Source organism: Bubalus kerabau, chromosome 12, assembly GCF_029407905.1.
Source record: "Bubalus kerabau isolate K-KA32 ecotype Philippines breed swamp buffalo chromosome 12, PCC_UOA_SB_1v2, whole genome shotgun sequence".
NCBI lineage: Eukaryota > Metazoa > Chordata > Mammalia > Artiodactyla > Bovidae > Bubalus > Bubalus kerabau.
This window is the reverse complement of record NC_073635.1, coordinates 67,652,508-67,664,331: the sequence shown is the minus strand read 5'-3', so window position 1 is coordinate 67,664,331 and position 11,824 is coordinate 67,652,508. Positions and strand designations below refer to the sequence as shown.

Sequence of the window (11,824 nt, the reverse complement as noted above, 5' to 3'; positions counted from 1 at the left end):
AGTCACTCTTCTGCTTTTTTACATTTTACTGAAGTGCAGTTGACTTACAATATAGTTTTAGGTGTATGGCATAGTGACTCAATATTTTTATACTCTATGCACCATACAAAATTATTACAGTATTACTGGCTATGTTCTGTGTGCTGTACATCTCTGTGACTTATTTATTTCATAATTGGTAGTTGTTACCTCTTACCCCTGTACCTATTTCGTACCCCTCTGGCAACTTCTAGTTTGTTGTCTGTGTTGATGAGTCTGTTTCAGTTTTGTCATATTTGCTCATTTGTTTTTTAGATTCCACATATAAGTGAAAATATACAATATTTGTCTTTCTATGACTTATTTCAGTAAATGAAATAACTCTTCTTGCTTTTGAATCAAAATATTAGTGTACTGAAGCTTAATGTCAGAGTTCTCACCACTCTGGGTTTTTGTTCCTTTTCTGATCCATTGAGTATTGCCTTGTCTACAATAAACTGTGGAAAATTCTGAAAGAGATGGGAATACCAGACCACCTGATCTACCTCTTGAGAAATTTGTATGCTGGTCAGGAAGCAACAGTTAGAACTCGATATGGAACAACAGACTGGTTCCAAATAGGAAAAGGAGTATGTCAAGACTGTACTTTGTCACCCTGCTTATTTAACTTCTATGCAGAGTACATCATGAGAAACGCTGGACTGGAAGAAACACAAGCTGGAATCAAGATTGCCGGGAGAAATATCAATAACCTCAGATATGCAGATGACACCACCCTTATGGCAGAAAGTGAAGAGGAACTCAAAAGCCTCTTGATGAAAGTGAAAGTGGAGAGTGAAAATGTTGGCTTAAAGCTCAACATTCAGAAAATGAAGATCATGGCATCTGGTCCCATCACTTCAAGGGAAATAGATGGGGAAACAGTGGAAACAGTGTCAGACTTCATTTTTTGGGGCTCCAAAATCACTACAGATGGGGACTGCAGCCATGAAATTAAAAGACGCTTACTCCTTGGAAGGAAAGTTATGACCAACCTAGATAGCATATTCAAAAGCAGAGACATTACTTTGCCAACAAAGGTCCGGCTAGTCAAGGCCATGGTTTTTCCTGTGGTCATGTATGGATGTGAGAGTTGGACTGTGAAGAAGGCTGAGCACCGAAGAATTGATGCTTTTGAACTGTAGTGTTGGAGAAGACTCTTGAGAGTCCCTTGGACTGCAAGGAGATCCAACCAGTCCATTTTGAAGGAGATCAGCCCTGGGATTTCTTTGGAAGGAATGATGCTAAAGCTGAAACTCCAATACTTTGGCCACCTCATGAGAAGTGTTGACTCATTGGAAAAGACTCTGATGCTGGGAGGGATTGGGGGCAGGAGGAGAAGGGGACGACAGAGGATGAGATGGCTGGATGGCATCACTGACTCGATGGACGTGAGTCTGAGTGAACTCCGGGAGTTGGTGATGGACAGGGAGGCCTGGCGTGCTGCAAGTCATGGGGTTGCAAAGAGTCGGACACTACTGAGTGACTGAACTGAACTGAACATTTGATATTTTTTATTTAATTTTCTAATTTCTGAACTGGGTTGGGGTGGATGTGAAAGTTCAAAGCATAAATTCAAAGCAATGTTTTACCAGAATAGTTTACCAAAATTTTCACATAATTCTCCATAGTACTGCCATATTATATTTCTAAAAATCAGATTCAATTTTATCTCTGTTCTGTTTAACACTTCTTCTGGCTTTCTCATCTCAATATTTAAGTTCCCCGACTTTCCTAAGTAAAATCTAATCTATTTGTCTAAGCATCTCCTACTACACCTCTCTGACTCCTTAGGCACAAAAAAACTGCATTACCCAGCTATATTTCCCCTTTCCAAAATCATACACATCTTTCACTCCATATATTCCACGCAAATTAAAAAAAAAAAAAACTTGAAAAGTTTCAAGTGATGTCCATGCATTTATTCAGCATTTTCTATACCCCACATTTTTATTACTTTCCATCATGGGATTATAATGTCCTTTATGGTAAGAGCCATGGCTTATTTCTGTTAATAGTTTATATAATTTTTATAGGTCAACTGACCAAATTAACTGACATTTGGAATCAGTTCTACCAATTTCTACTCCATATTCCAATTCAGTATTACAACAGCCGTCACTGGGGAACATTTACTATCCATATTTCGAGGACTGATTTTTGAGTCACTGAGATCTAGGGAGCACATGTAATCACAACAATGGAAACTCATACTTCCACAAAACTTCTCATGTACCAGATTCTGTGTGAGCACTTAATATATGATAACTTCTTTCATCCATGCAACAACCCTATAAGGCAGGGACTATTAGTATCCTCATTTTACAGATGTAGAAACAGGCCTGGAGGCTGGTAATGCACAGAGAAGTGTTGTCTGAAGTTACACAGGGAATAAATTATAGGCTGGGGTTTACACAGAGGCAGTCTGTCTCCTGGGTCTGTGCTTTTTGCCACCATATTTTACCACCTCTCAATACACATATGTCACCTCTTAATGGATTAAACAAATGACTGGTAGGAAGAGCACCTCACATGGCTTTCAGCAAGCAGACCAAACCACTATGTGAAGGATTCTTCAATTGATTGTGTGTTCCATGGAGAACTGTAGTTAATGGTTTTATCCTGCCATGATAGTTACAACTCTATAGCTGTGACATGTGCTCTGTACTTTCTCTTATAAATGTTTGTGGTTGCATGACTTAGGAAAAATAATTTTCTCAACTACCTTATTCTTTAGGAAAAAAAAGTTCTTTTAAACACAAAAGCTAACTTAATTTGGGTAGAGGGAGATGGAAAATGAATTAATGGTTGTCATCTCTCCATGTCCTATGTATAACTACATACAAGTGATAAGAAATACTTATTTTCTGAAGGGTCATTTCACATGTTTTAAGACTGGAGAAGAAAGGAGAAGCAGATATTAAGTATATAAATGATTTAGTAAGGTTTTTAAATAGTACCTGTTACACATTTAACATTTTGATAATATTTGTTTGAGCTCGTTGCCTGTAAGAATATATGTTTCTAGAGAGTGGTCATTTCTTTCAACACTAAAGGTATCCTGATGTATGTTGAGAGCCCTTGGTGAGTTTTTCATGTTTTAGTTTGACTGGTGGAAGCATCATCATCTGTTGATCCACTGCAGAAGGGAGATAAAAATAATCCCTGGCTTCCTTCTACATTGAGTGGCTAGAAGAATTACAATGGCTTGGCCTTTGCTAAATGGTTTTAAAAGTAAACCACACACAAGCATGACATTTACTCTTGTCTTAATATTGATGGAAGGATTACCAAAGGAATGTCATAGCTGGAGTGACCTTTTAGATAGACTGATACTATCAACCCATTCATTAATATTATGAAAAGAAGACACTTGTGAATGCAGTGACTCTTCTCGCATCTATGAATTTAATAATTAGTCATGCTCTCCTTGAGACTTTTCATCATGGCTAAACACCACTCTTGTGGCAGAACAACTTTCTTTATAAACTTTACCCCCATATAATAGATACTCACTTAAAATATGCAAGCGGGACATACCCATTAATTATAACTATAGCAGAGCAAATTAATTCACTCAAAATGATGGTGACATCAGCTCTGTCTCTAAGTGTAAACCAACATACTTGTTTTTCTTTTGAGTGAAGGGAGCTCACTGTTATTAAATGGACCAAACATTCCAAACCAAACTGTCGGTGATTCTTTGCTGTCGGAATAGTCGATGTTTCCCATGAAATGCCCGTGTGCATTGCTTTTAGGTAAGAGGAATTTGATTATAGCTTTGTCCTAAATTCTCTGTTGTTTTAAAAATAACTCGTCTACCATTGTTGGTATTATTCCAAGCATATTTTAAAGACCTGGCTTTAACTAACTCCTAAAAGGAATGATCTTTTCCAGTTACCTTTAAGCAGAAATGAAGTATGCTTCTAGCACATTTTCTTTCTTATAATTATTTTCTTGTATGACACATTCTTTCTAAGCTCAATTCTGCATTCACTCTTTTCTTTCTTTGAAGAGCCAATATTCCAGCTTCTTCTCAATTTCTTTTAAAATGCCATACAGCATCAACTTTAACCCCAATAGGAAACTAGGCATAGGGGCAAAATCAAACACAAAATAAAGCAGCCCGAGGTTTGAGAAAATCTCCCAGTTTTATTATTGTCTTTGGCCTAGCCTTCCTAACTTCTTTGCTAAATGGCACCAGAAAATATTGATAGATTTTGGCTCTTTTGTTGGGAAGGTGTCATTAAGTCATCCAACTCCTCACTTGTGGTACTTCTCTCTACAACTGGTTTAGCTCTTGGAGCTTGAACAATCCAATCTGGGCTGTTTAAAAAGTCCCTTTATTTAATCTGAAGAATTAAAAAATACAGGATTTTCAGTTTAGTGATTCTCACATCATTGTGACTGACCATCAGAAATCAGAACAGGGAAGGTCTCCTATAGGACATTTCTTCCCAACATCAATGAACATTTTACTAAATCAATATTCATGCCCTCCTATATGTGATCAAAATGTTCACTAGTCTAGTGTAGCTGATGAAAAACCCTGTATAATCAACTGATAATGGTATCTAATAGGTCCAGAGAGAAGCATGAGTAAGGGTGATTGGAAATCTTCCTGGAGCAAGTGATACCTGCTTTGGAATTTACCAGCTGGAAAACAGGAGTAGAGGCATTCTATGCAGAAAGATCAGGGAGATATAAACCAGCATGAGCTCTCTAATATGATAATAACAGATAGTGGAAATGTTTGGTAGCTAATACACAAACTGTATGAGCTAACAGAAATAATACTAGTAAGATGTTAGTACAACATTGAGGCTTATTGATAATTTGCTGCTGGGTTACTCTCTAAGGAAATATTGTGATTATAGTTTCTATCCTTTGCTAGAAAATGAAATGAAACCATAGCCAAGTGGGGTCTCTGATTTATCTTTAAAATTGTGAGCTATGAATCACAGAAAAGAGAATCTATATTCACAAGTAAGTCTAATATAAAGCCCATAATATTTTATGGTTCTAGCTATATCTGAATCAATGGGCATGACTTTGAGCGAACACGGGGAGACAGTGAAGGACAGCGAAACCTGGTGTGCTGCAGTCCATGGGCTTGCAAAGAGTTGGACTTGACTTAGTGACTGAACAACGACAGTGTCTAAAGCTCAGAATTGCCTTTGATATCTTAGATTTTGGGTATGGTACCCAGAAACAAATCAGTCCTTAGTCACAACAGAGCTAATCACATCTTGATTATCTTCAAGAAAAGTGAAAGAGAAAAGCAGTTTATTATATAGTATTTCACTATGATAAATGTGTTTGACTACCTTAGACTCTTGGGACAAAATGTCCTCTCAGTTCACAATGTAGTCCCTCTGTTTTATCAGAAAAGCTTCCTCCTCTCACATTCTTTAGGATTCAGTTCAAATCTCATTTATTAAGACCTTCCTCAGTTGTATGCCACAGCCTCCACTCCTCATTCTCTTCAAATTCCTGGCCTTTAATTACCTTGTTTGTTTACATGCATCCTGATTCTAGAATAGAAGTCCCATGGACGCAAGAACTGTTTTTCTTTGTATGTTAGTATATACCTAAGACATAGGCAGCAATTCAATAAGGGTTTGTGGGAGGACGTGAGGAAGGAGAGAAAAACTGTTCAGAATCATTGTAGGGAGATGAATGGTAGTAAATTTCTGATTGCTTTCCTTCCTCCCACATTCCTGTCTTCTTTTTTTTTCCCTTCATTTATTCATTCATAGGTCAATGGGCCAGAATGCCTTTCACACTCTTCTCAATACATAATAATATTAACCCTGAAAATTGTGTGGAAATTAATTTTTGTATGCGTTATTTGTAATTATCTTGGCAATTAACTTGCTCTGCAGCATCACAGCTGCTCAATCTCAATTTCTAGTTGATCCTTGGCTGGCAGCAGTCACTAACGCTGTAGCTACACTACCTTTGTTTATCCATCACATTTAACAATCTGTTTGCAAATATTTTTAAACGCCCAGGAGAATTTTCCATTTAAATGAAAATTTATATTAAGTTCTTAATAATGTAATTTTTAGTTTATTTTACACATCTTCACTTGCACATCCACACATCCGCAATCCTCAATTGATGATATTCACCATGGAGCCTGAGAAATAGAAGGAAGAGAAATACTCTTCCCAATGTTAATTTTACAGATTGTTCTGTTAACCACTCTATTAGTACTTTCTTATTTATATATAAGAGCTGAAAAACATTGATTTGGTAGTGGTTATTCTGTGGGCTTCCCCATTGGCTCATGCGGTAAAGAATCTGCCTTCAATGCAGGAGACTCAGGTTCTATCCCTGGGTTAAGAATATCTCTTGCAGTAGGAAATGGCAATCCACTCCAGTATTCTTGCCTGGAAAAATCCCATGGACAGAGGAGCCTTGTGGGCTGCAGTCCATGGGGTCCCAAAGAGTCGGACACGACCGAGCATGCACACAGGCACTGCTGTTCTGTACCCTCTGGAGTTCTACCGAACCAATCTATGCTTAGAAATAGATAAAAATTACGCTCTCTGAGTACTCATTATATTCATGCATATAACATTCAAATTGCCGGATGAATTTGGTTCCATAATGATATGCACATTGTATCCATGAAGACATTTTAAAGTATTTAGAGAAAGTTATCAGATATCCAGAAAAGTGTTAATATTTAAATTTACCACACTATCATGTATGCTGTATGATTCTAAATGGACCAAAAAAAAAAAGGAACTACATCAGCCCTCTGTATTTGCAGGTTTTGCATCTTTGGATTTAGTCAACCATGAATGGAAAATATTTGGAAAAAACAATGCCAGAGAGTTCCAAAAACAAAATTTGAATTTGCCACAAACTGGAAACCATGCACACAGTATTTATGCTATATTTCCTATTACTTTTACATAGCAGTTACATCGTATTAGGTATTGAAGGTAATCTAGAGATGATTTAAAGTACATAGGGTGTGTGTGTGTAGGGTACATGAAAATCCTACTATATATAAGGGGCTTGATTATCCATGGATTCTTGGAAACAATCCCCACAGACACTAGAGGAAAAGTGTATACACAGAATAAAGCCATTTAGTAACTGTGAATTCTAGAAATGGAATGAATACATATAAATTCATATATTTACACATACATATGTATATATTGAATGTATAAATGTATATATTCTGCAAATACTGTATCAGTTCTTTTTTTTAAAAAAAAAGCACTATTTGTTTCTATAGAAGTTGAAGTATAAATTTCCAGAAATTATTATGTTTACTTAATCCCTTTATTGGTTTCCAGAATTATGATTAGCCAGAGAAACTTGAACTTCTCTTTGTCTCAGTTATTTTTTTGTCTTGGTTCAATAACTCTGTTGTAAGGAATATTTAGTTTTATTCACCATAGCAACTTAGGAAAACTTCTATCAAAATTGTCATTAACTTTTTGATGTGAAGATGTGCGTGTATGTGTGTGTGCATTTGTGTTAGGTTTTCCAAGGTCAAGTGTCAATCTCCTTTACTTAAGTTTTTTAAAAGAATGATGATATTGATTCATATAATGTGGATATACAGACTAAAATCAATCCTGGGGTAAATTTAAAAAATGTTCCTTTAAAAAAAGATCTTCTATGGTTAAAATACTTTCACTTTTAACTTGATTAAATAACATTCTAAGTCTGAATATATTTTCATGGTGTTTTCTGCTTATTACTCACCTTGCTGGTGATCTGTTGCTATTATTTAAAGGCAGTCATAATCAATATTTTGACAAAGTGTGTTTTACATGGAGAATGTGTGCATTTTCTAAGAGGACATAATCTGGAGTCTAGATTCTGGACTAGAGTCTGAACTCAAGATTATGGTGATATTTTCAGAAAATATCCCCCTGACCTTAAAGTAACGTGCACTCTCATTGATATTAAGTTTTATGAAGTATCTGATAAGCAAAATCTCAGAAATAAACTAGAAATGATCACTCGATGAGAGCACTTTGAGATTTAGGTAGTGGAATGCAGTGACATTAAGTGAATTATAAGTTAAATTAAGACATTGTAGCAACAATTAACAAATATTTTGCTGATACAAATTTTGAGTTATCAGGAATTTTGGACAGGTAGATTTAAAGGATAATATTTAGTAACTGTATTTCTAGAAAAGTAGAATGAAAGAAAATTGTACTAGACATACACCTATGTTAATTAATCTACTTTTAATAAAGAGAAAAATTGTAGCTTGAGGATGTAAAACAGATTGCTTAACTTTGTTCACTGACTTGACTTTAAACTGTCAACTTCCTAATTTTAAAATTAGTATGCAGCAGAGGTTATTTTCTATAGAGAAATAGCTTACTAACACTTGTGTTTTGAAGCACTTGGCATTAATATTTCTAAAAATAATGAACAAGCTGTCTGATTTATGAATTTGTCATTATAGTTTTAGTTAATCTGTATCATCTGTTGGAGACCAGTTACTTCTGGGTCAACTGATAAATTAATGTTTTGAATTGGTATTTTTTTAAAAAATAAAGCCTTAGCTCTCTGGTGATTCCACAAAACTTCACAGAGAAGTAGCTGTCATCCATATATGATGGGTTTAAAAAATACACGGAATACTAAAACCCATAGATGTACTCCAGGAAAGAAGGATCATTGCTAATACAGCCTGGGAAATAATGTAGAGTCAACGTTTCATTTTTCCCTAAATGATGCTCAAATTAGAGGTTGCTTTTTTTCTAACTAAATTATCAGGCTAGTCCAGGTAACCTCTCCCAGCTTTGAGGCATAGTTGGGAAAGAGGGAGAGTGAGAGAGAAAGAAGTGCAGAAGGAGACGAGAAGGAATGGATGGCTGGTATTTATAGACACACATGAGAATTACATTTGTATGTTCTAGTATTTTATATTTGGAAACAAAGGCAAATAAGTAGGAAGGATTAAAGTGGTTTTAAAATTATTTAAAACAGATTTTCTACTCTGTTATTTTGAGTGAATGCAAATAGAAAAAAGAACTGGTGATACTGAGTATAACAAGTTGAATACTATCACCTTATTTAAATTGACCTACAGCAGTGGCCACAGGACTGGAAAAGGTCTGTGTTCATTCCAATCCCAAAGAAAGGCAATGCCAAAGAATGCTCAAACTACCGCACAATTGCACTCATCTCACACGCTAGTAAAGTAATGCTCAAAATTCTCCAAGCCAGGCTTCAGCAATATGTGAACCATAAACTTCCTGATGTTCAAGCTGGTTTTAGAAAAGGCAGAGGACCAGAGATCAAATTGCCAACATCTGCTGGATCATAGAAAAAGCAAGAGAGTTCCAGAAAAACATCTATTTCTGCTTTATTGACTATGCCAATGCCTTTGACTGTGTGGATCACAATAAACTGTGGAAAATTCTGAGAGAGATGGGAATACCAGACCACCTGATCTGCCTCTTGAGAAATCTGTATGCAGGTCAGGAAGCAACAGTTAGAACTGGATATGGAACAACAGACTGGTTCCAAATAGGAAAAGGAGTATGGCAAGCCTGTATATTGTCACCCTGTTTGTTTAACTTTTATGCAGAGTACATCATGAGAAACGCCGGACTGGAAGAAACACAAGCTGGAATCAAGATTGCCGGGAGAAATATCAATAACCTCAGATATGCAGATGACACCACCCTTATGGCAGAAAGTGAAGAGGAACTCAAAAGCCTCTTGATGAAAGTGAAAGTGGAGAGTGAAAAAGTTGGCTTAAAGCTCAACATTCAGAAAACGAAGATCATGGCATCTGGTCCCACCACTTCATGAGAAACAGATGGGGAAACAGTGGAAACAGTGTCAGACTTTATTTTTCAGGGCTCCAAAATCACTACAGATGGTGACTGCAGCCATGAAATTAAAAGACGCTTACTCCTTGGAAGGAAAGTTATGACCAACCTAGATAGCATATTCAAAAGCAGAGACATTACTTTGTCAACAAAGGTCTGTCTAGTCAAGGCTATGGTTTTTCCTGTGATCGTGTGTGGATGTGAGAGTTGGACTGTGAAGAAGGCTGAGCACCGAAGAATTGATGCTTTTGAACTGTGGTGTTGGAGAAGACTCTTGAGAGTCCCTTGGACTGCAAGGAGATCCAACCAGTCCATTCTGAAGGAGATCAGCCCTGGGATTTCTTTGGAAGGAATGATGCTAAAGCTGAAACTCCAGTACTTCGGCTACCTCATGCGAAGAGTTGACTCATTGGAAAAGACTCTGATGCTGGGAGGGATTGGGGGCAGGAGGAGAAGGGGACGACAGAGGATGAGATGGCTGGATGGCATCACTGACTCGATGGATGTGAGTCTCAGTGAACTCCGGGAGTTGGTGATGGACAGGGAGGCCTGGCGTGCTGCGATTCATGGGGTCACAAAGAGTCGGACACGACTGAGCGACTGATCTTATCTCTGACATAGAATGCAGACAAGTATCAGTGGCAAAACTCAAAGTAATAAAAGTAGAGGATGCCAGTGAGGCCAGAATAGACATGATTCCTTCCCCAATTTTTTGGATACACCAATTCCTTAGTGGGGTGGGATTGGAACTAATATCAGGACAGAATGTCTTTGGAATTAATGTCACATGCATTAAGTACACATTAGCTGCTTCATAAAAAATAAATGGGTCAGTCCATTATATAAATTAATCCAGTTTCATATTTACCCTTAACAAAGACCCAGATTGAAATAACTTTTAAAGAATTGTTGTTCTGAACCTGTTGCACATGAGCAGGCAGCAGATTGTAAACAGATCATTTCAGTAGTGCTTCTTAGAAAAATAATACCTTTAAAAGCCTGATTCATGTGTAGAAATCCACACATTAAAACCACACCATAAGATATAACCTAAAATAGTCAATAAGTGGAAACATCCTTTATAAAACATGTATAATATCATTAAAAACCTGACAGTAAAAATTGTTAAAATAATGATTAACGAATAAGGCAGGTTATTTGAATTTGAACAAAAAATTCATGAAGATTTCCTTTGTTTACATTCACTTCAACATATGACTGGAAAATCTACACTTTCAGTGTTGTGTTACAACCTTCAGGGATTGCTTCATATACATGAAAGTAATTTAAACATCCTAGTAGTTCAATAATTTGCGATATCCCATAGCCTTAAGGATGTATTAACAGATATATTTTTAAATGTACCATTCCCAAAGAAATCTTATTTTGTAGCTCAAGCTTTTATTCAGTAGTGGTGCTGAGCACTATGATAAGTGCTAGATGTACAGAAAGTCAAGGACATAATCCTTATCCCAGAGTCCTATAGAGGTGAATGGCAAAGGTTCAACATAAATAATTCTGTAAATTTCCAGAAAAGGGGAATCTATTCTCTGGAGGGACAAAGGAAGAAGTGGTCAAGCCCAAGTGTGTCAGGGAAGAGCTAGTAAAAGAATGACCTTTGAGTGAGGCATTTACCAAATCGAAAGTTGGTGTTAAACTTTCCCAGTTTCTATGTAAGAGACAGGATTATAACAAAGGAGAGTCAGGGAAGGGAACTGTGAGTGTCCTACTGCGTAGTCTAGCATATGTGACTAAAATGTATATCATGATGGGAAATCTAGATTTCAGTTGAGAAATTGATAGAGTATAACTTTTACAATTAAAACTTTTTTCCATCGCTAGAAAATTACTATTGTGTGTGTGTGTGTGTTAGTTTCTCAGTCTTGTCCGACTCTTCACAACCCCATGAACTGTAGCCTACCGGTCTCCTCTGTCCATGGGATTTTTTTCGGCAAGAATACTGGAGTGGGTTGCCA

General features: G+C 36.7%; 1 long non-coding RNA gene across 1 annotated transcript in view; it reads left to right on the top strand.

Moving 5' to 3' along the window:
* The first annotated feature begins 3,664 nt into the window (after window positions 1-3,664).
* Window positions 3,665-11,824, top strand: part of LOC129624622 (uncharacterized) — a 54,631-nt gene continuing 46,471 nt past the window's right edge. Inside the window, exon 1 of the long non-coding RNA XR_008701074.1 lies at window positions 3,665-3,776. This is a non-coding gene — a long non-coding RNA (uncharacterized LOC129624622). The remainder of the gene's footprint in view (window positions 3,777-11,824) is intronic.